Consider the following 25,658-nt stretch of genomic DNA (forward strand, 5'->3'; position numbering starts at 1 on the left):
TGAAGAAAGCTTGAAATCCTGAACCATTTTTTTATATATATAAAAAAACAAGTTGTGAACATGGTGCAAAGGAAAATCAACACCTTTTTGACCATTATGAACCAAAGAAGTGATATAACAAGGGATTATTACTTCTTCCAGAAAGTTATAAGCCTTTCTGAAACGAGGGCTCATAATGAAAGTGCATCGTCTCTTCATCCATAACTGGAGCATTGAGACGGCAAAGCTATCATAATGCAGGACCAGTGGGAAATAAACACACATCAATAAATCTTATTATTTCTATAACCAGGCTGCAACATGAGCAATTTTAATGAGAATAATGAAAGGTCTAGCCTTATAGTTTATGCTACAGGCATACTCTCTGGTGCGGTTTAGTAGGTCAGATGGAGTCTGTCTAATGCCTTTTTAGCCATTGGGTGCTGGTGGAGTTGGGAAGTCTTCTAAAATACTGATCTTTCCACTTTCCATGATTTAGGAGCTCAATGTCCCTTCCAGGCTTAAAAAAATCTATGGAAAATACATCAGAATCTTTTATTATAGATTGCAAAATAACCTTATATCCTACCCACTGAGAGATTTTTAGGACCAGATCCTTAAATGGTGCAATTTCAGCTTAACTCAATTGACAGTGAAGCTGTAGTGGCATATGCCAGCTGTTGGTGCCCTGTGGAAGGGGTATAAATGGCTACTTGCTTCAACATGGTCTAGAAATTAGTCTTGGATGCAAGGTTTAATCTCCATGATCACTTTTCCAGGACAGCACTACTTCCAGTAACATTTATAGCTTTAGTCTTTGGGCTATATGCAGCAAGATTTGAATTTGTAACTTTTCCCCGTATATAAGTTCATATCCATCAAGTATTACTAGGAGAACTACACCATCAGATTCCTACATTAAATACATTCCTACATTTTATTCTGTGAGACCCCCTGGGTATAGGGCGGAATATAAATTTGAGAAATAAATAAAATAAATAGATGTCAGAATGTGCTGCTGCTGTGAGACTTTGTAGGGTTGGTCTCGCTAGAGGACTCTAGGAAGACAACTTGACTTGGTTTCATGTAGTCTGAGAAAGTGTTTGCAGGCCAAGCAGAGTTGTATTAAGCATCCCATGTGCAAGGACTATTACTCCTCATTTAGCAAAATTGAAAGATGGGTTTGGTGGGAAAAGAAAGCAGAAGGGCACAGATATGGAGCCACCATGCTGAAGAATCAGACAGACTCACTGTGGATGCCTGCCCTAAATGTGTTCACTCACTCTTTCCCTTTCCCTTTCCCTTTCCCTTTCCCGTTCCAATGACTCCTCAAAAACTGAGCTGACTTGTCAGGCATTGGGTGAGTGGAATATAGCAGCTGTCATGTTTTTATGGTGGCAACCATATTTTTCCACCCACACAATGCCCAAGAAGTCAACTCAACTTCTGAGACATTGTGGAGAAAAAAACTTGGCCAGCACTGGGATATGCTTCCACAACTAAGGTTGTGCCCCATCCTCCCTGCACAGAGTTCCCAGTGAAGAGAAAGAAATTGGTAGACCACTCTGAAAATTGTAAGGGGGAAAGGGAGTCTCCTAACAACAAACTACAGCTCCTATAAGTCTTTGGGGGAAGCCATGACTATTTAAAGTCATATCATAGTGCTTTAAATGTATGGTGTGAATGTGGCCTAGATGGGTCTTTGGTCTTGTCAAGTTCTTCAGAATTGCTACCTTTTCAGCTCTTTCTGTGAAAGAAATGGGAATGCAAATGTTTCATAGAAACTTGAAGTCATCCTTCCCAATATACATACTTTGAATTTCATAGCTATATGCTGCATTGTTATACTGAGAGTAAGCGTATTTATAGCACGTGCCTTCCCCCAAAGTATCATGGGAACTATTTTATAGAGCTACAACTTCCAGCACCCTTAATAAAATTGAAGTTTCCAGGAGTCCTGGGGAGGCATGTGCTTTACATGTTTTTAAAATGTATGGCACGGATGTGGCCTAAGGAAGGATGTTCCTGTGGTGGGCATGTTGCTGTAGTTGTAACGATGACAAACAACAGCTAGTGACCTAGCTTTGAATGGTCCTGTCATCTTGGCTCCATTTTCTATTTCCTACCCTTAAAGCACATGAAGATGGGAAAATTCTGCTCTTTGCAAACTTCCAGTTCAAAAAGAATTCCAGATCAAAAAAACCTGGCTATCAATTCTTGGTAGCTGTGACTGAAAAAAAGGTTCACAGCCACAATCTAAAAGCTTCCTGGGCCTTTGCTTGCTTCTACCTTGCTGTATGTAGAATCGTTTGATGCATCTTTCATCTTGGGAGATTACAGGACTTGCACTCCTGAAAATCCAGTAATTCTCAGTTCTTGGCCATTCAATTCACTTGATGAAGTCACTAGTGAGAGGCTTTGATTTGTGCTGAAATGTTGACTCTGGCTTTAAATATGCTCTTCTACATGTCCATTACACAAACCGCCCCCCCCCAAAAAAAACACCAGTATGAGCATACAGTATTTATATCCACTTTGGTACTGTATCAAGAGTTCAAAGCCTTTAGGCAAGTTTCCTGTTCAGAAAGGTACATATTTGTAATACAGGACTGACCCCAGGCATTTTTCTGCCTGAGGAAGCTAAATGGTGCCCTCTCTACATTCCATGTACAGAAGACAATGGGACTGGTGATGGAAAACTATCTTCCACCACACTTTATGCCATCAGGCTAGCTTAGGCAGTGCAGGGCTCCTGTGTGCTGTACACAACTCCTAACACCTTGCTGTGGCTTTCTCTCTACTGAAAGCCACTGGCTTTGAGGTGTTGGAAGGAGATCTTGAAGGAGATCACTGTGTTAGTCTTCTTCTTCTTTGGCGATCACTCGTGGCCAAGTAAGATTGTCTTCCATAAACACAGTTTTAACAATGAGTCTGTAAGTGACTGTGGAGGCCAATTCTGGATCCACATGTCCTTCCACAGTGGGGACATTGGTTTCCCGGCGGAAGTTGATCACGGTGTGGATTTGCTAGGTGTGCTGTTCTCTTAGCACATTTCTCCCTTGCATCCTAAGTTCGAGTTTCTTCAAAGTCCATGACACCTTTTGTAAAGGCTGTTACTTTTGACAATATCTGCAGCGCACAACCTTGTTATTACTAACATACTCTTTCGACAGAAAAATAAATTTAAAACTTCATGGAGGCATCCTCGGTCAAACCACTGGCACCTCTTAGACTATGTTATTGTCTGTGCTAAAGATCGCCGTGATGTGCTCCTTACCAGAGCTATGACGAGTGCCAACAACTGCTGGACAGATCATCGACTAATATTTTCCACGATGGCTATCAAGATTATACCTCAATGCAAGCTTCAAGGAAACCAAGATGCAAAATGAACACTCAAGCCCTTCAAGAGGAACACTGGACCAAACTGTGTTAGTGGCTGACCATTCACACATGCAAGTCCATCAGCTGACGGTGCTGTTATCAATCATGCAAATGACTGCATGAATCAGCCCCCAAACCTTGAGACAAACAGCTATGATGCCAAGGTCTACCATCCTGAAATGTGATTAACAGAACTGAAAAGCAGAATTAACTTCCAAGCCTGTCTTTCAAAGTAAGCAGTTTGAAGATTGTGCCCTGCCTTTCCCTTTGTCTGCCACACTAAGCTTGCATGCAGTGTTGGCATTTAACAAAAATAACAACAAAGAAAGCTAAAAGAAAGAAAGAAAGAAAGAAAGAAAGAAAGAAAGAAAGAAAGAAAGAAAGAAAGACAAGGAGAAGAATTAGCAGGAAAGAACACAGCTTGATTTGATGATCCCAGGGTGAGTTTGTGATGCTGACACACAGGGGCAGGGGTGTGTGTGAAATATCTGTAATCTTCTGCTAGCTTGTAAAGGCATCCAATTTGTTCCGGAAGTCATGGAGAGACAATAAACATGGTGCCCTGTGAAGCCAGATTCAATTTTCTGGGAAGAACTACCCTTTAAGCCAATTAAGTTGAGATGGGGGGGGGGAGTGATATACATATCAAAAGAAAACGTTAAACTTGAAATTACTTCTTTGCCTCTCTCTCTCTCTGTCTGGGGAGCAATTGCATCTCCAGTGAAAATAAGGAGCCTGGATATTCTGTAAGTGAAATCCCCCCCCCATTTCCCCAGCCCCATTAATTATATATCATAATCACTTGGTTAAAGTCCAAGAACCCTAGAGAAGAGCAAGGGCAACGCCGATTGAGAATTCTCATCCTTCCTTTGCCGGCTGCCTGAATTACCATCAATTGCTCAGAGATTAATCTCACTTTCTTTTGTAGAACTTATTTTTATCACTTATGTCGTAACATCCAAGCTCATAACATTTTATTCATATTAACAAATTAGCATATTATGGTGATTAGCGCTGCTCGGTGCTGTAGCCCAGGGAAACGAAAACTCGATGTTCTGTGAAAGCTTCATTTAATCTCAAGTATCCCATTTGAAGGTTCGGATCAGGGAGGCTTGATCCCCTCAGTGTTAAGGGCATTCCCAAGTCCACCTCTGAAACTTGTCCGCCTTCTCTCCTTGATGAACCCCCCCTCCCATCTGAATGCAGCCCATGTTGTGATCAGCCAGAACTCAAGCTTAAGGTGACCTTCAGCACATCTGGTGGGGATTCAGTCTTCCTAAATTAATTTAATTTGATGTAAGAAGAGCCTGCTGGATCAGACCAAAGGCCCATCTAGTCCACCATGCTGTTCTCACACTGACCAATCAGATGCCCATGGGAAACTCACAAGCAGGACCCAAGTCTAACTGCTGAAATTCACAGCAACTGGTGTTTGGAGGCATGCTACCTCTGACAGGTAGACAGGTAGAACATCACCAGTTAAATTTAATACTCTTACATTTATCTTCCACACTTCTTCCATCACGGAACTAAAGGTGAGATGGATGTGGCTCCCAGGAGACCACCTATCGAGGCAATGAACAGACCCAGTCCTGCTTGGCTTCAGCAAGGTAGTGTTTTCATGTGCCATCAGACCATCTTCGCCATAGCTAAGCTCAAGCAGGTCAGATGGCATACCTTGAACCCTAGAAAAGTATAATGATAAGACATGCTTGCTGACCTAAGTAATTTTGTGGTTTCTTCCTCCTCCTCTCCATTCCCAGAATGTCTCTACCATAGGAAGTCTCATTTTTACTACCTGTCACTAGTAAATGTCTTTGTTTTATCCCATTTGTGTTATATAGGGATATTATGAGGACACTTCAGTTAAACCCTTAGGTACAAGGGTAGGGAACCTTAGGCCTGAGGGCCAAATGCAGTCTCTAAGCCTCTCTGTCTGCCCCTTGGGATTCTATTACTGGCTATATGCTCACTGGGCCTACAGTGCACCTGCATTTTGTGAGGTTTGAATGTGCCTCTTCCTTGCCTGGATGGAGGATAACTTGGGCCCTGTCCACTTTTGCATGTGGCCCCTAGATGGCTGCCCACAATGGAATGTGGCCCTCAGGCTGAAAAAAGTTCTCCATTTCACTGGAGCAGGAATGAGAAGTATCTTGTATCATGCACACATCAAGAGGCTCTATATGAAATTGCCAAGCCCCACCAACTCACTACCACCAGTATTAGCCAAATCATGCCTCCTGTAGCCTCCTTAAAACTACAGCTAAGGCCGTCACTTTATTAAGACAGCAACGAATAGAGGAGAACAATACAGAGTCATGAGAAAGAAAACAACAAAGATTATTGTAGCATCTTAAAGACTGACAAATTTACAATGGCATAAGCTTTCGTGGACCAGAATCTACTTCATTAGATGCATGGAATGTTATCCTGCATATTGCATGTTACACATATAGTATATTACACATGAGAAGACTGTTGGAGTGAATTCATAGGGAAATGGCATGAAAATAGTATAGACTGTGAAAATTGCACTAAAGCTTAATATATGTAAAATAATTACAGCAACCACCCACAAAGCAATGTTGATAATAACATAAACATCCTGGGATCATTAAATTAATTAACAACTGAAGTGGAATGATCTCAATTCAGGCAACAAGTAATACAACTGAATTACTTGATATGTTGTAATTCAATAGTTTTGTGCTGGAATCTCCTTGTAAAGTGTCTTTAAAGGCAGGGAGTTGATGACCAGTGAGAGAACCTATGCAATGGTGGTGTACCAAATGTAAGATTTAGAGTAGCAGCAGCAACACTAGTTTTTGTTTTATTATTTTTAGAGGGGCTACCTTTCTTGTATTTGTTATTGAATTGCTATTATTTTGAAATTGTTTCGCCTATACAGATGCAATCCAATAATGTCAACATATGAAACTCCGTTCCTACTCTACTATCAAGTACTGAAATCAATTATAAGAACAAATTATAACAAATCCTGATATGATGAATACTGAGTAAATGAAATGAATACTAATGACAAATACTGATATTGAATATTTGGTGAATCCTTGGCAAATATTTGACTATTCAAAGGATATGGAAAGTCAACATTTGTAGAGAAGAACTGTTGGGGTGAAATTAATTTGAGTTGTAATGAAAACTATGTTGAATACATCTATGTACATTTCCTAGAAATCAAAACAGCTGGAAAAGGTCCATAGGTCAATGGGTAGAGCACATCTTCTGTATACATGAAGTCACAGATTCAATCCTTGATATATCCAGGATCTTAGGTAGCAAAAGCAGATTGACCAATCTAGCTCAAAAACAATTTAATTCAAGATATGGAAGCTTCTTTTATTCATATGGGGTTGTGACTCAAACCATAGCCATCCTTCAAAAGCTGCTGCTATTCAAATTTTGTGATGCAGTTCTCCAATGAAGTAATGGTTACAAAAATGTGTATATCAGGGGAATGTGTGCGTGAAAATGAGTATTTATTAGTGAAAATAACATACAAAAATGCATTGCATTAGGGGAAACTGCTTGCAAAAAAGAATGGTACAAACTGCATCCAAAAAAATCTATTAGTAGAAATTTGCATTAAATTGCCGATGAATTTTCATGAGGATTTTTTTTTTTAAAAAAAATGCAGTTGCTGATTTAAGAATTTTTGTATTTCGGGGTTATATTTCAAACTGCCCTGTGATCTTCGGACGAAGGGTGGTATAGAAGTTTGAAGAGGAAGAAGAAAGACTGAAAAAATGAGAAATGGAGAAATGCAAAACTGACAACTCCTTACTTATTTTATTAAACAAATTGTGCATATTGCCTGGCTGCAAAACATAACCAAACAAACCTCTAAGTGGTTTACAAAAATAAATCCTTCCACCCCTGTGTGGGGCTAATTTGCAGAGATGAAGCCATGGCTATTAGTGGCCACTGGTCTCCCTCACTGGGTGGTTCTGTCCTAGAGAAGGAGGCCCATCTGTGCTGATTAAAACTGTTCTCCATTGCTGCTGCTCTCCTTCTTTGGGCAGGAAGCTGAGAAGATTATCTTTGAGTTCCTTCCAATGGGAATTTTTTCCACCTCTAGAAGTTAGATGTTCTTTTTAAAGCCAAACTTCAATCTGCACAAGTAAAGAGCAAAGCTCTTGTGGTACATCACATTTCCAAAGAACAACCTGGTAGTTAAAGTACAGCCTTCCCTTAGAGCTGCTTTCCCCCTCCCTGTCATTAGCAGGATATTTGTGCAAGACAAAAACTCACTTCCCTTTCTCATCACCTCCCTCCTACTTCCTGAAAGAATCAGTGCACCAGGGGCGATAATGATAAGCTGTGATGTCACCCGCTGGACTATGATGACATCAATGGATTAATCAGGAGATGTGCTGATTAAAAGGGGGAACATGGAGCTATTTATACACAGGTAAATGCGTTCCCATAATAGGCACTGATGAGCAAAGACAGCGCAGGATAATTAAGCAAGTAACACAAGATTTGAATCCAAGTTAGTTAGATATACAGCTGGGCCTAATGAAATGGATATTTAGTTGAGATTAAAGCAGTCTACCTAAAGGCAGAAAGCCTTTAGCATTGTAACAACTTACATCTTAGTCCTATATGTGTCTGCTCATATTGAGTTCAACAGGACTTTCTCCTTGACAACAAGAGCATTGGATTGCAGACTCTATTTTTTTAATTTGTCCAACTGCATACTTAGCTAGTAGTAGCAGCATCACCATATTTATGTATTGATTATTTCATTTTCATACTGCTCTCCCCTTTAAAGGAGCACAACACAAAAATTTGAGTAAAAATATCTAAAACTTGCAACACTAAAAAAACCAAACACTTGTGTAACAAAGCAGGATAATAACAAAACTGTTGAATATTAGAACCAGATTCTGCTCCAAATACCAAAGCAATAAAATATGGTTTTAAATTGGCATCTATATATTAAGATTGTTGTACATAACTGCACTTACCTGGGGAGGAGTTCCACAACTGGGGTGCTGCCACCAAGAAAGCCCTGTTTCAGACCACTGCCCCATGGGCCATACCTGATTCATGAGCAGGTTTTTCTGCATCAATCTCAGAGCACAATTTAAGAAGGATATTGACAAGCTAGAGTGTGTGCTGAGGAGGGCAACCAAGATGATCAAGGGACTGGAAACCAAATGTTATGAGGACTAGTTGAGGGAGCAGACTATGTTTAGTCTGGAGAAGAAAAGACTGAGAGAAGATATGATAGGCATCTTCAAACATCTTAAGACAGGGGTCAGCAAATGTTTTCAGCAGGGGGCCGGTCCACTGTCCCTCAGACCTTGTGGGGAGCCGGACTATATTTTTGGGAAGAAAAAGAATGATTTCCTATGCCCCACAAATAACCCAGAGATGCATTTTAAATAAAAGGACACATTCTACTCATGTAAAAACACTAGGCAGGCCCCACAAATGACCCAGAGATGCATTTTAAATAAAAGGACACATTCTATTCATCTAAAAACATGCTGATTCCCGGACCATCCGCTGGCCGGATTGAGAAGGCGATTGGGCCGGATCCGGCTCTCAGTCCTTAGTTTGCCTACCCATGTCTTAAGGGCTCTCACATGTAAGATGGAACAAGCTCCTTTTCTCCTGTTCTAGAAGGTAGTCCCTGAACCAATAGTTTCAAGTTACAAGAGTGGAGATTCCAACTAAACATCAAGAATAACTTTCTGATGGTAAGAGTTGTTTGACACTGGAGCAGACTCCCTTGGGAGCTGGTAGACTCTCTTTCATTGGCGGTTTTTAAGTAGAACTTGGATGGCCATCCATCATGGATGCTTTAGTTGAAATTCCTGCATTGCAAGGAGTTGGGCTAGGTGACCTGAGTCCCTTCCAACTGAACAATTCTATAATGCTATGATCTCCAGTCTGGGTTTGTTATCTGGGTTTGAGAGCACGGATTGGGCTAATCTTGGTGTACCTGAATCTGATATCAAATCAGTCGGATTCTCTGGGAGCTCCTTCCACAGGTCAGCAGAGCAGTGACGTGTTGAAGCAGGTGGTGTTGGCGGCGAAAATAACAGTACTTCCAACTCTGCAGTCCTTTGTTTACTAGGGAGTTTTACTTCCCGTTTGATTAATTTGCTTGATGATGCTTTTAAACAAGTTTTATGAAACTGCTTGAAAAGCCAAAGAAAGGAAACTGGCAAAGGACTTAATGGGAGCTTATTTTAAAGACTTGTAAAGAGCTGTAAACAGATTCAGAAGTAAACACAGCAGGAAGCAGCCTACAGGGATGGTACGGGGCGGGGGGTATTTTTACAGTGTAATTAGAAGACAGAATGAGAGAAAAACACATATAGTGCACTTGTTTCAGGGCTATGGAACTAAATATATAACTAATTGTTCAAAGTCCTGCCTTTTTTTACAGTGTTGTTGATTCACTCAAGCCACTCTTGACACCCACACTCTTGCCACTATGCCTCCTCGAACCCCAATTTCTCCACATATGAGTGGAATGGTAAAGTTGGTGGTAATGCATTTTGGCTCTGTTCTAGAATAAAACATAAGGCAGGAGAAACAAGGGCAATCCAATGGGAGAAACCCTCTCATCTCTGCAAACCCCTGATAGGAATTGTCTCTTAAAAAAAATTAGTTTCCACCACTAATGCCTCTACTTTCACTGCAGAGCGACTTTCCGCTTTCACTGCATAGTGACAGCGTCATAACCTATAAGGTTAAATCAAAGTGAGGTTATTGCTAGTGGAAAACACGTCAAGGGCCACTGACTGTTGCAGCACATTTGAAGGTGTCATTCAAATGGCTTAAAATCTGTTGCAAGTTTGAGTGAAAAATGAATTTGCAATTAATCTGAGCCCTCTCAAAAGACACTCATCAATTTATCCCATTTTCATTTTGCTGGCAAGTAAAAATATATATATTTATATATATTTAATAGCATTCTCTGGCTGATGTTTTACTACTTCCCCGCTGCTGAGTCTAGGAATGGGCTTGTCATTTCAGAATATACCCTCTCCACTTTATGATATGTTTGATGGTATATTTATGATTTGTGTTATAATTTATTATGTGATTTCCATGCAGCGGTTCAGCTAGGCATTGATCCTATCCCCACCCCCCGTTAGCCATCCTTATGTTTTGCTTCAGCAATGAAGCACACAGTAAACATTTCTCTTCTCCCCCTTACACTGCCATTCCATTCTTTATAGCCGCTTCTGCTTCCCAGATACTTTGCAGCAAAAGGTAGTTTGCCAGCCCAGAACACACACACACACACAAAATATCCTCAGCTTCTATAGCTTTGAATTTTAAACTCACCTGAAAATCATACTGCCACCAGGACTGCAGGAATCAAATGGAATTTACTTCTGCTGCTTGGATGGAAAACACAACATCTTATTCACAATTCTCTTGTAGAAAGGGATAAGATGTATTTTAAAGTAAAAATAATAAAATGTATATCTGTAGCCATGCTCATGCTTGGCCAGCTGCCCCCTGACTATAAAATGTAATTTAAAATAGGAAGAGAGAAAAGATGCACAGCTGAGCTGGAATAGCTCAGTCGATAGAGCACAAGACTCTTAAGATCACAGTCATGGGTTCAAGGACCATGTTGGGCAAATTTTTTGTGCTTTGCAGGGAGTTGGACAAGATGGCCCTCGTAGTTCCTTCAAAGGCAGATCTGGAGGAGCGTGACCGGTGCAGTCGTACCAGACGTAGAACTCCCTGGGATACCAGCTCAGATTCAGACGTGGAGCCTGTTTGCTGCTGCCTAGGGATGGGGAGAAATTTGATCAAGTTCACATCTAAAGCTTCCTAATCCATGCATTCCAAAACAAAAACACAAAATGAGACACAGACATCCTTTGAAATTTGCAGTTTTCTGAATTTTGCTATGCGGTTCCCTGGTCAAGTCAACTAATTAGAATGCATATATCAGGGTAAAAGTAAGCATAAAAATGCCTGTTAGTGAAAATAACATACAAAAAAAAAATTGCATTGTATTAGGGGAAATTGCAAAAAATGTACCAAAAATTGGTACATTGCCTCCCCCCCAAAAAGCATACAAAAACATGTACGTATATCAAGGGGAATTCATGAAAAATAATTGTGAATTTTAATGAGGACTTCTTTTTTAAATGTAAACTGATGTTGGTTGGCATGTGAAGAACTGACACACACAAATCCGGCAACCCCTTCCAAAAATGAGGAAATGTTGCAACATTTGGGACTTTTAGCTTAGAGAAAAAGAAAGTAAGATGTGACCTGATAGAAGTTTCTAAAATGATGTATGCCATGGAGAGAGCAGATAGAGGAAATATTTTTCTCCCTCCCTCATGGCACCAGAACTCATGGAAATCCAGTGAAGCTGGAAGCTTCAGGAGAGGCAAAGGGCAATATTTCTTCAGGCAGCGATGACCACCAACTTGGGTGGTTTAAAAAGAGGTTTGGGCAAATTCGCAGAGGAGAAGGCTCTCAGCAGCAACTAGCCAATGGCAACTTTGCCTCCATGGTCAGAGGCAGGAATGCAGCAGAATTCCAGTTGCTGGGAACCACAGGAGTGCAGAATGCTCTTGTGCTTGAGTCCTGCTTGTGGGTTTCCATGGACAACTGATGGTCACTGTGAGGAGGAGGAGGAGGAGGAGAAGAAGAAGAAGAAGAAGAGGAGGAGGAGGAGGAGGAGGAGGAGGAGGAGGAGGAGGAGGAGGAGTTTGGATTCGATATCCCGCTTTATCACTATCTCAAAGCGGCTAACATTCTCCTTTCCCTTCCTCCCCCACAGCAAACACTCTGTGAGGTGAGTGGGGCTGAGAGACTTCAGAGAAGTGTGACTGGCCCAAGGTCACCCAGCAGCTGCATGTGGAGGAGCGGGGAATCAAACCCGGTTCACCAGATTACGAGTCCACCGCTCTTAACCACTACACCACACTGGATGCTGGACTAGGTGGGCCCCTGGCCTGACCCAGCAGGCTCTTCTTATTTCCTTAAGGCCCAACCCAAGTCGCAACACCGTTTTTACACTTTTGTTGCTGCTGCTGCTGCACTTCAGGCACTTGTTCTGCTAATGACTGAATGCCACGGATGTATTTATAAAAATAAATGAGCGCACAAACAACTTTGCACTGCCAATTCCCTCTAAGGTGAACCAACCTGAAGGCAGAGCAGCATTTGGATTGCCTGCAGTAAACGCTGCCGTTCTGTTTACAGCCAGAGATCCATGTATGGATCTCCTATTTGGAAGGAAGCGTTTATTAGACCAAACGCTTCCAATTCCCCGGTTGTAAGAAGTCATCCCACTTTGTATCTAATTAAGAGATCAGTGTTCTATAAAATGCGTGGACTACCCTGTTGTTGTGCCCATGGGTGACTGACGGAATGCAGATTATCTATGACTAAATTCTCCGAGCCCCTAATTAAGGGGTGGGGAGAATCTAAGCCAGTATGCCTTTAATGCTGTCATGCAGTGTGCAGAGCATGAATTATGGAGCAGTGGCTAGTTCTGCCAGATTTGAAAAATAATTATCTCCAGTGTAGCAAAGCTGTGCTTTATTGATAGCGATTGCTGCAAAAGGAGCGTTGCACAAGGTTAGCACCATCTAGTGGAGGCCAGAACTATTTCTGTGTGCCTGTAAGGGGGGGGGGGAGAGAGACTGCCAATGATGAATTGAGGGGTTGCGGGGCTCAAAACGCCCCCAAGCCTTCCTCAAAACCTGCAGTCACAGAAGAAGCAAGTCAGTGGATGACATAGCATCGTGCAGGAAGTTTCCAGTGATGAACTAGTATGCATAGGCAGGAAAACTCCAGCAACGGCAAGACTTTTGAGTTAACCATTCCAGCTCAGTGGCAGAGCATTTGTTTGCATGAAGAAGGTCCCAGGTTTGATTTTCACCATTTCCACATAGAATTGTGAGAGATCCCTGCCTGAAATCCTGGACAGCGGTTGCCAGTCTATGACAAATGGGATCCTCCTTAATGAGGGTCCTGGTTGCGCATGGGCCCGTAAGGCACCCCCGCTGGGAGAGTTGTTGCCGGGCGTGGCCCAAGCCTTAACCATTGGGCCCCAGGGTCACGCCAGGCTGTTTTGGCCAATCAGGGCGGTTGGCGCGATTCCTAGGGCCTATAAAAGTGGCAGCATGATGTAACTGGGGGAACTTGCATCACGCTCCCGAACACCCGCCCTCCCTCCCTAATTTTAGGTGCTGCTGCTTTGGCCTTGCTTTGCATTGGGTCGCCTGCTTTGGAGCAGGGGCTGGGTAGGATTTTTTTCCATTTTGCAGATTGGATGTAGTCACTTGGTTTTCGCCTACCCCCTTAGCAATCATCACAACTTTGTAAGGTTTGGCTTATTGAAGTGTGTGGGAGGGGAGGTGCGGCCATCACCTGCCCTTCCATGAATAAAGGTATTCCGGTAAAGGCATCTGTGGGTCCTGGATCTCATCCGAAGTCCGCTTGAGGGGCTAGGTCCATGCCAGGACCACAGGAACCCCGGGGTTAGCTTCGGTTGGTCTTCATTGATGTTGCTCCCTCGTTTGGTGTTTACCAGAGAGACAGGAGTCAGTTATGGCAGCTTCCTATGTTTCTGCAAGATCCTACAAAGCTGTATCTCAATGGCAGAACATGTGGTTTGGATGCAGAAGGCAGCAGGGTCAATCTCCGGTACTGGTGGTTCAAGGATTCCAAGGGGCAAGTGACAGGAAAGACCCCTGGAGAGACACAACTGCCTGTCAGTATAGACAAGAGTATACAAAAGAGTGTCAGCTGGCTGTCAGGCAACTTTCTGTGCCCCTAATTGCCTTCCGGCACTGGGCTGCAGGCTGCTGCACAGTGCTGGAAGTTAGGTAAGTGCCCTGCATTGCTTGAGTAATGCATGGGACCACACACAGGGGGATCTGCTCAGCTTTGTTGGTTTCCAAGCTCAGACCTTCTCATAAACAGCTTCAGAGAGTTGCAGCTGGACAGCTCTGACTCCTTAGAGTGGAGCCACCTTCCTCACTGCGGCTTGGCAAACTGGGCCTGCCTCTTTCACACCATAATAGATGCAGAAGGCTTGTCAGCAGAAGCTGTTGTGGCTAGAACCAGGAAACCACAGAGCCGCAGCCGGCTTTCTTGTGGTGAGCCCACCAGGGCTAGAGTTTGGCATGCTTCCTAAGTGGAAAATGTGCCGTGAGTTTCTGCATCTGTGCACAGCAACCCCAGGTGGCGAACAACTGAACTGCATCTTCAGTCTTGTGAGCTGACCTGAGCGAAGAACTGCAATGCAAAATTCAGAAAAATGCAAATTTTGAGGGATGGCTTTGTTTCAGTTTGCATATTGTTCTGGAAAGTGTGATTTGAGATCTGAGATTTGTCCAGATCCGCTTCACGGTTCTAGCGAATACTATAGTTTGTTGGTGTGGATGTAACTTCAGATTGACTTGCCACAAACCAGGAAGGAGCTAATTCACTGGGAAGGAACTGATCTCAGTGCACTAGGAAAGAGGAGAGCATCTGAGCCTGAGGCTACCTCATATAGTTCCAAACCATGGCTTTGCATTACATATAAACTGAGCTGCTGAAGTAAGGGTCAGCAGTTACAGCAGGGACACAACTCTCCCAGACTGGAAAGCAGCCTCATCAGGCAATGCCTGCTATCAGCCCCAAATATACAACTACAATGAGAACTACAAATATGAATTTTAGGGGGCTTGGTGCTCTAGTCTATGAGGCCAGATCACAGGGCAGAACTTACTGAGCACAAGATATAGGGCAATCCGCTTCCTCCCACTTGGACTGCAGTATTTCACCCTCCACGTTATAAATTGTTTGTTTTGCTTTATTTCTTCTGAAAGCCCTTCTGGCCATGCCTTGATTTATTTATCTAAGGATTTATGTAAGGATATTTGCACACACATTGGGAGAGAGGAAATCCGGTCCAAATTACCATGTGTCAATACCACCAAGACCTCTCGCTTCCTCCTTGCATGTGGCCTGAAACCACATCAGACGGAAATTAATGAGCTCTTTGAGTGCTTTGAATGTCCTCAAGGCCCACAATAGGATTGCTTTATAACAGACGAGACGGGACTGCGGGAGAGTGATGTTTTAAAAGGAGAGAGAGCGAGAAAGAGGGTGTGTGTGAGAGAGAGAGAGCAGAAGGAGCAAAGTTTGTTCCCGAGTAACAGTGATGCTGTTCATCTGCAATTCATTGTACTGGTAGGTGTTGTCACAATATTACACTCGCTTTGCTGCTGCACAGTGATTAAGATGTTTCTTGTAATTAGAAGATCCAGGCAGAGCCAGTAAGCCAGGTAAAGTACATGGCAATTAGGGATCCAGGAAAAGGGAGGGCTTTCCTGGGTGGAAGAGATAATGTCTCAAGCAGCTCTTTTCATTATCTGGCTGGGTTAAAAGTAAAGCCAGACACTTCAGTGTCAGAGTCCTGGGCCCTGCTGGCTGTGGAATGAGGCACTGTTTTTGCACAGCATGGTAAGGCAAGTTTCTCACTTGGCATTTTGTTGGCCTCATTCTGAAGATCCATGCTGTTCCGTTTTCTCTCATTAAGGGAGCGGAAGTCATCTTCAGCTGGAAGCAGGGCCTTCTCTGTGGCACTGAGGTTGGTCACATTGTCTGTGACCCAGGCAGACAATTGCTGCTGCTCTCTGATGCCAGATGGTGATAAAGACTTTGTAGGCAAAAGGAGGTCATTTTGTTCTCGCACTTTGAAATAATGACAATCCACTAAGTTAGAACCCCTTCAAAAGGGTTTCATAATTGCAGTATTGTGTGTGGGGGGGAAAAATTATTATAACTGTGGTGGGGAGAAGTTCTCCCACGTCCTATTGTTATGATATCTGTACATGGATGAGGTGGCAGCATTTGAACAGATTATTTATAGATCTTATGATCAACCTGATGGCACTTTCTTCAAGCACCAACTTGGAATGATTTCCAGATTCGTTCTTTATAGTTTGAGATTTATATTGACAGCCCCCTGATTCACTCGTAGAAAAAAACCTGATGGCGTCTAGCAGCTTCTTCCTAATAGAATTTACCCTTGTGTTATTTACTTCTTGCATTGCATTTATGGGAAGAAGAAAAGAAAAAAAGAATCTTGAGGCGCCTTACAAATCCATAATAAAAACCAATCCATGTTGTATATAGCTGTGCAATTCAATATTAGTTAGCTGACCTGTCGCCAATGTGGCCTTAGTTGAAGATAACCTATAGCTAACGTAGGCTGCAATCCTAACTCATAGCCAGCAGTAGCACAGCTTGATGAAATGGGGCTGCTCACAGCACATCCACAGATTCGGCCCTTGTGCCAGCTAGGAGAGAAAGTGTAGGGGGTCCGAAATGTCTTTTTGCTGTAATGGTTCCCAGGCTGGCATAGCAAAGAGGCCTGGAATGACTCCTTTGCCATCTCATGATGGCGATTCTCACTCATCCTTGGAGGCATCTGGTTGGTCAATGTGGAGAAAATGATGCATGGATCTTTGATCTGACCCAGCAGGAGTCTTCTTCCACTTTTACAACTTTAGGCCAGTAAACTTTCAGACTACTCAGTCAGAAATGAGAAATCCTGAATTTGGCATTAAGAGTCACTGCACATGCTGTGGAGAAGTGGCCCCAGGTGATCAAGTGGTGCTACCCATTTTTGGCCTATAGACCAAAAGGGAGGCATTACACATTTTATGAGCCATGAAGCAAAACCACTGTGTATGTTCAAAAGCTGACTTGTGTGATTTTTTTCTATTTTGGGATGGTGGGTGGGTGGGTGTGTAAGTGTAAGAATGTGTGTGTGAGAGAGGAGGGGATATCTAATATTTGCTTTATTTCTGTTCTCTGAAAAAAAGTCTTCTGAATAAAATAACCCATTTTACTTACAGTATCTCAAGAACCCTCTGTCTCTAGGTCTGATCTTCCATCAGGAGGGAATTTGGTGCTTCCCATGTTATTGTAAATTCCTGTCAACAGAATGGATTAAGTGCACACTAGGCCACAAAAGCTAGAGCTGCGATATTGTTATGAGTTTGGGTGTCAGAGTTTGTGGGTGCACGGTACCCATAATGCATGGATTCATAAGTGTTAGAATTTAATCAATGCTTGGAGGTTTAAACTGGAAGTCAGACTCTTCCGTGCCTCGTTTCCAAAGGAAACACAAGCCTTGGGTAAGTGCCTAGAACTTCCTGGAAACTCACATTACTGTGGAGATTGGGGGTGACATGTAACAATATATTTGTTAGCCTTCCGCAGGTTCATCAGGTGTTTTTGCTGCAGCAAAATAATGGCGCTACCCTTCTGCGAGAGCTTTGACCAGATGAAGCAGGAAACCTGCAAATGAATGCAGGGTCCCCCACCCCATCCCAAGGGGGGGGGGGAATAAAAATCACAGAAATAGATCAGACGCAGAACACATGATCACACACACACACACACACACACACTTTTATAACAACATGTTTTTACCAGCCAGTCACCCTGAATCCCTTCTGTAGCCCTTGAAATGGTGCCACACTACAGCAAGCATCAGCATACAGAACAAAACAATACTTTTCTGTAAAAGAGACAGGTACCTTCCGAAATACAACACCACAGGCTGTTGTAAAGGTATAAATAACAAAGCAAGGCTTGCTGCTGTCAGTAGGAGAAAAAGAAAAGCTGCCAACACACAAAAGCAGCTATTTACATTGAATCCATAAGGTCTATAAGGATACAGTACCAAAAAAGAAAGAAAAAAGGACAGAGAAGACCGCTATGCAGCAATAGAATGACAGGAGAATATCCCTTTCTATTTATGCCCAGAGCCTCCATATATAGCTTTCATGGACTCAAAAGTTAGCAGGTAGACCAGAACCATTTAAATGCATGTGTATTGCAAAATAGTCAAGAAAAGAATAAGAAACATGGAGATTAAAAAAGATGCATCCATTGCAAAATCAGTTTACATTGAATTGCTCTTTTGATGTGAATGTGTTGAAGTGAGGATGAGCCATGTCAGACCACTCCACCATCCTACCCTTTGCTGGGAAATGGCTGTAACTTAGTGGTAGAGCATCTGATTTGCATTCAGACGGCACTAGGCTGAATCCTTTGTATTTCCCAGTAGAGTTGAGAATGTCCCCTGTATGAAACCCCAGAGAATGGGTGCCAGTCAGTGTGTTATTCTCACATTAGTAACTTGCAGAATACAGGATGTCCATAAACATAAGATAAACTTTATTAACTATATACAAGATGAGGACATCTTTCTGGTATGCAGAAGGTCCCGTGCCTGAAACCCTGGAGAGCCAGTGAATGTAGAAAATCCTGAACTAGATGGACCAATGACTCAGGATAAGACAGCTTCCGATGTTCCTGTGAGTATTGAATGCGGGGGAGGGGGGGAATGTATTGCATATCTAATGATCCTGAACCAAGATGGGATTGATGCCAATAAAGTCCAGTGTACTTGAGTGCTGGAGCTCATCTACCTTTTAAATTTCATAATATACCCACAGCATGCCTATGAAGCGGTGGTATAAATAGGCACCCTTCCCTGGGTTATTGCTTATGTAAAGCAGTTCCGATGGTGAAATGGGATGGGGTGTGTGTGAAGAGCTATTTCCTCCAGTGCCTAATCAGGAAACTGCTTTAATAAATGCATTGTTCACTTCTGAGCATTTCCATTCAAATGCATTTTTAGCCTCCGAAACGTTGTCGCTCATCATGCAAATTAAATGGGGCTTCCCTTTGCTTCTGCCTGTGATGGAATATCAGAGCCTGTCAAAACGCCGAGACAAATTACCTTGTCTTTCCTGTCATCCAATTTCCAAGCATTTTTTCTTTTCTTTTTTCCCCCGGAGGAAGTTACTACAGAGCCAAAGGACTCTTCCTCTTAAGGACTTCTTGGCTACGAGGGAGCCACCCGGAGAGCAAAAAATAGTATGACATACAGTGTTTTCCCCCCTTAAAAAAATGTTTAGGGGTACAGTGGTACCTCTGGTTACATACGCTTCAGGTTACATATGCTTCAGGTTACAGACTCCGCTAACCCAGAAATAGTGTTTCAGGTTAAGAACAGTTTCAGGTTAAGAACAGACCTCCAGAACAAATTAAGTTCTTAACCTGAGATACCACTGTACTCTTATTTTCCTACTCATATTGAAATGCTGCCCTTCAATGAGGCCAAACTTAGATTCACAAAATGTTCAGGGGTATGTGTACCCCTGCATCCCCCCAGAAAAAAAGCACTGAGGACATAAGAACGCAGCACTTTTTGGACTACAACTCCCATCATCCATAGCTACAGGACCAGGGACTGTGGGAACTGTAGTCCAAAAGTAGCTGGAGACCCAAGTTTGGGAAAGACTGGTCTGGTCCATGGAGCTCTTCCCAGGCCACATCCCTCACTGCCCCTGGATTTGGGATTTGTCCTTCAACTCTATGTCTCTTGCTTGGATGGATGGAGCATAGAGAGGGATGTGTGAGTAGAAACTAGCCGACTGCAGGTGTTAAATTTACCTTTGTTTCTCTGGCTACTTTCCCCTATGGTCCTGCTCAGCCCTAGCACGTGGCTCTCAGGAGGTTCCCCAGAAGCGAATACGGCCCTTGGCATGAGAATGTTACCCCACCCTACACTCTTGCTACAGAATGGCCTTGGAGATGCAAAACATCCACAGGATGAGGAAGGCATCCCTCTGACAGCAGCCGAGATGATGGAGGTGGTCAGAAATCAGGCCATGGGTTTCATCCAATCACTGGCACGAGAGATAAGAGATAAGGCTGGCACAGATTGGGGAAGAGCTTGCAGGGAAGGCAGGACTCAAAGTACTTGGAGATAAGCCCTGGCATAGATGGTTCTAACCTGGCATGGGTTTCAATAGATGCTGGCAAGTCAACACGTTGCTGCCCCCATTGATTTCTTCCAGTAAAACAGGATCAAACCTCCAACTGGTTAAACATCGGCTTTGGATTTGCACTGCGATAATCTTCCCAGGCATCAGCTGACTGTTCAATGTAGAAAGCCAGATGTAGAATTTTCCCCACCTCTCCCCTTGGGCTCCTGCAGCCAATTCAGGGCACTAGGTACAAGAAGGAGGCAGAAGAAATCATGCCAGCCACAGTGTTCATCAATATGTTCCACCACCTCTGGGTTTCTAAGCTTTCCTTCCAGTGTCTATTCTGGATCAGTCATGCTTGGCTCAGGATTCTTCAAGCCTGTGTTTGGAAAGAAAGACAGATGCAGAATGAAAGACTACTTTAAAGTCCTTCTCCGAGGCCAGGGACCAAAGTGGGAATTGCTGTTTTTCCGGTTATTATCCCCTGTTATCAACTCTTATTTCTTCTCTTGAAATCTGTGCCATTACATTTGGTAATGGCGGGGCTTAGCTGAGAGCAGGAAAAGGCAGCTAATGTTGCAATCCTGAACACACTTTCTATAGTAACAGAAGAAGAACTTGCTGGATCAGGGCAATGACCCATCTAGTATAGCATCCTACTCACCCAGATGCTTCTGAAAAACCCTTAGGCAGGACCTAATAACAGGGTCAGACCCACTGAAAACATTCATAGGATCCGATCACATGAGTGTAATCCTATGCATTGCTACCCAAGAGTAAACTCCATTGAACTTAGTGGGTCTTAGGTCACATCTACAGCATACATTTAAAGCACATGGCTCCCCCCCAAGAATTCTGGGAAATGTAGTTTGTTAAGGGTGTTGGGAATTGTAGTTCTGTGGGGGTAGTTCTACAGTTCCCAGGATCCTTTGGGGGAAAGGACTGTTCTTGAAAGTGTGGTGTTGCTGTGACCTCTCTCTCAAACAAACATGAAGAGGATTGTGTTGCACAGCAAAGCTAATTCTATGGGAATTCAAGAATGCCAGCTGAGAGCAACCAGCTCCAACCTCTTCACACACCAAGTTTCTCAGATTGGAACAATTTGCTTGTTTACCTTTTACCTCCCAAGATAAGGGGAAGTGGACATGGCTAAGTCTGGCAGGGCAGCTTACTCTATGGTTTTAACCCCTTCATGCATTGATTAGACTTAAGCAGGCTGGCTATCTCACACTTCCTATACTGTTAACATTCTCTGCTGTGGAGGTTGGTGTGCATCGAGACTGGTAGGGCAGGAGTCAGGGAGCCCAACAGTAGGTGGAACCAGAGCCAATGACAGGCACAACCAACTAATTCTAGTTTTGTCCCCATCCTCCTCCCGACTGGGTTCTACAAGGGCAACAATGAGATGGAGGAAGAAGAAGCTGATAGCCTGTACCATCCCCGGAACTGGAATAAATTAATGAAGCAGACAGTTTGGGTGCTGCCTAAGGGCAGGCTGAGGATGGCAGTGCAGTGCTCCATTTGCCCACATGAACCAGCCACCACTAGTCTTCCATCTGTAATCTGATTTGTTAACACTGCATGAGCTTTTTGCTGTCAAGGAAATAATTAAGTACAAAGCAATATTCAATCTTCACGTGCTGCAAGCAGAAAAGGGTTTTGTTGTTGTTCTTTTCTTCAAAATATATTGATAAAGTAAGCAAGACAAGATGAACTGATTGATCCTGACACTGTGCTCCTGGCTGAACAAAGTATTTTGATAATACTGACTGGCTTTCTGTAACCAGAGCTGACAAGAGCATTAGAAAGGGGCTCTTAGACAAAGTGCGAGGGTAGCCACTGACGCAGATTTGTACAGTAAGGTCATAAACATATTCATGCCAGGCTCAATTCCATCTTTAGTTCTACCTCCACCACACAGCTTCTCCCTGAATGGCTTTTCTGACAGATTCTCCCTTAGGATATGTAGCACATTAGGGCTGTATCATTTCTGCCCACTTATCAGGAATGAGATGATTGCCCAACAATGTAGCATCTTGTGCACAAGTGTCATTTCAGGATTACGTGGGTCACGGAGAAAGACAGTGCCCATTTATTCCGGCACCACCTTTTCTCACTGATCTGTGTCTCTCTCTATCTCAAATATAAATAAACCCACCCAGTCCCAGAGTAAAGTTATCTTCAAAAGCAGCAGATGGGAAAGTAGCTGTTGGAAAGGTTAGAGCCCATTCGAAGTGGATGGAGAGCCAATTCAGGAAGGAGCAAGGTGTAGTTTTCAGGATCTAGGGTGTTACACACTATTTAGGTGGATTCATCCATTCCTACAGATCCCAAGAGATAGTGCTGGAAAACTGCTGTTCCATCTTGCAGGAGTTAGATGAGGAGGAGTTGCAAGGGCCCACCTTGTTTCCAATCTTGTCAATATTTACATGGGCGGGGGACCTCAATGGGAGACATCACCCCTCCAGGCCTCTCTGTCTAGCCCTCAGGACTCTTCTCAGGCCACACCCCTCCCAAAGTCATGGAGCTTTTACTTGAGACTGGAATGTGCCTTTCAGCTGTGATTATAGAATCATAGGGTTGGAAGAGACACCATTGGCCATCCAGTCCAGCTCCTGCAAAGCAGAAATCACAGCTAAAAATCCTCTAAGAGACAGCTGTCCAACCTCTGTTTAAAACCCTCCAGTCAAGGTGAGTCCACCACTTTCCGAAGGAGTCCATTCCACTGTCACCCAGCTCTTATCAGAAAGTTCTTCCTCATATTTAGTGAGACTCTCCTTTCTTGTAATTTGAATACATTAGTTTGGGCCCTCTGGGGCAGCAAAGAACAAGTTTAATCTGTCGTCTGTGTAGCAGCTCTTCTGAAATTTGAAGATAGCTATCGTATCACTTTCTCAGTCTTCTCTTCTCCAGGCTAAACATACCTAATACCCTCATAATAACTCATTTCTTGGATGTAGAATAGGTGTGTGTGTGTGTGTGTGTGTGTGTGTGTGTGTGTGTGTAGACCTACACCTTTTGCATGCCTGGAACGCAACTTCTACCAGTGGTTCTTCCCCAGCGACCACTTGAACATTTCTAAGTGTCTTGGTGGACCACTGACTGATTTTTCTATCTGTTGCACCAATTGCAAGGCACTGTACTGCATCCTGAATAGATTTACATCATAACTTTACAGTTATGTCAGGGACCACCTGAATGAAATTTATGGACCACTGGTGATCCATGGACCATGGTTAGAGAAAGACTCTCCTCCCTGGAAGAGAGGGGAGTGGTTGTGGGCGGGAGCCCGAGCTCCGCCCCTAGCAGGGGGCGTTAGCCCCCTGCCTCCTCCTCTCACCTGGCTGGCACCCAACCAGGTGCCTCCGAGGGGGCGTTTACAGCAGCCTTTTGCTGCGGCGCCAGCTCCTCCTCGGCCTCATTCTTCTCTTCGTCGTCTCGTCGCGAGTCATCGCAGGGAAAGTCATCGCAGGGAAGAGCTCAGCCATGAGGTTTGGAGTCAGGGGGTGTTTGTGTGTGTGGAGGCTGTCTGGTCCCTGGCTTGCCTTTTTAAATTTAGGAGGCTTGCGTGCGCTCATTGCTTTACTGCTTTTAAAAACCTAGGCACCCAAGTTTGCCTTGCTGTCTTGCTGTGTCCTCTTTTCTGTGTAAAAACCTACATTTAACCTTTCATTTTCCCCCACTCCTGGTGCTGGATTTGTTTGGGCGGTTTAAGTGCGAATTACCTTTCTTAAGCTGCAGCTTGTTCCTTTGCCCAGCACATGGTCTCTCCACCACCAGCGAGGTCTGAGTGTGAGTGCCGTCTTTCTATCTCCCTTGTCTCCTCACTTTCCTTCCCTGGCCTCTGCCTTGGTGGCTGTGCGTTTTATTTTAATTTTGGCCAGGGTGCCTGTATGTTTTTCCCCTCTATTGCCCTTGCCTGTCCGATTGCCTGGCTGATCTGGGTGACTGAGTGGGTTTGCCTTACATTTTAATTTGTTGGCCAGGGTGCTTGTACGTTTTCCCCCTCCCTTGCCCTTGCCTGTTCCTCTCTAATTTTAAGTCGTGTGTGTGTGTGCTGGCAGCGTGTGTTTGTGCCTGCCGTTTGTTGATTTATTACTCTTTTAGTGTGGGTTTGATTTACCCTGCCATCCCTTCCATTGGTACCACCTCTGAAATTTTAAATGATGCCGGGGCTTAGAATACACTGTGTACTTAAACCTCACCCCTCTTACTTTATCTAAGCCACCCCCCCTCTTCGCTTGGCATTTGGGGGAAGAAATAAGGCAGGGCTTGGGGCGGGCAATTCAGGGTTTCTGATCAGGGAACCATTCCTCAGCATTGTACATTTATACGTTTAGAACCTTTGAAGGTGTACCTTTGCCTGGTTCTTGTCATTGGCTTCACTTGCCAGTACAGGGTCCCTAAAGAAAACTGCTTTTAAAAAAAAAAAAGGTTGCGGCTTATAGACCCTTACTGAAAAGTCCAGGCTAACCCACGGTTTATATTTCCACTTCATTTTGGCTCACTGTAAAGGATAGCTATTTTCCTTTTCTTCTAAACTTTTCCTTGCCTGGCGTGTTCATTTTACCCCCTCCTCCCCCCCAACTCCCCCCCAGGCTTTCCTTCTCCTCCCTCCACCCCTCCTCCCTCCCAGCACCCCCCCACCCTTTCAGAGTTCCCTTTGCTTCTTGCCTGAGTCATCACAGTTACCAGACAGGTTTTTCAACTGCTGGGGCAGGCTTGATTGCTCTCTGAGTGACTGACAGTTTGTTAGGCATTGTCTTTAAGCACCTGGCAGTTCAGCAGCTCTAGTTGCATTGTCAGTTTAACTAACCAGCAGTTTGACCATTTGCAGTCTTTTGTCTGTTTAAGCACCCTTATGGAGCTGACCTTGTGGGCAAAGATTTACTTTTCTTTGTTTGGCAAAGTTTCCTTTGTTTGGTAGAAGTTTTCCCAGTAGTGAGATATTCCCCTTAAGAGCAACCTCACCCCTCCTTTTCAGAGGGCCACTGGTGTGGGCCTGGAATCTTGTTGATTTCCTTTTCTCTTAATTTGGCTGCAGCTTCTGGGCATTTCCTAGTAAGCAGTTATTTTCAATTCTGTTTGATTACTTGGCGTTGCTTTGCGCCTAGATTTGCCTATCATTTAAAAGGGGCAACATTTATTTGTAGGCAATTATCTTCCAATTCTGTCTGACTGCAGTTGGGGTTTCTTTGTGTATGGGTCTGTTCCTTGGAGCCAGGTGCTAACAACTAGCTGAGCGCTGCTGCTTGAACTCTTGCTGGGTTGTGATTTAATAAATATAAATAAATACAAGTGGTGCATTTAAGTGACGTATAGCTTATTCTGTATGGGACCCCGTGCATATTCCTGCATCGCAGAGGATTGAATGAGTATTTATTTATTTATTTATTTATTTATTTATTTATTTAAAAGGCTCACTGTTCTGCTGAAATGCTGGAAGAAGGACCATTTCCTTAAGTGTTTTTCCTACATTTTCAT

At 43.5% G+C, this 25,658-nt stretch overlaps 1 long non-coding RNA gene across 1 annotated transcript; it reads right to left on the reverse strand.

Moving 5' to 3' along the window:
• Positions 1-24,064: 24,064 nt before the first annotated feature.
• LOC128422719 (uncharacterized) lies at positions 24,065-24,408 on the reverse strand. The gene is made up of 2 exons (XR_008332574.1): positions 24,369-24,408; positions 24,065-24,323 (listed from the first exon to the last, which is right to left on the reverse strand). It is a non-coding gene; the product is annotated as an uncharacterized LOC128422719 (long non-coding RNA).
• Between the last annotated feature and the right edge of the window lie 1,250 nt (positions 24,409-25,658).

This window comes from Podarcis raffonei, chromosome 10 (assembly GCF_027172205.1).
Source record: "Podarcis raffonei isolate rPodRaf1 chromosome 10, rPodRaf1.pri, whole genome shotgun sequence".
NCBI lineage: Eukaryota > Metazoa > Chordata > Lepidosauria > Squamata > Lacertidae > Podarcis > Podarcis raffonei.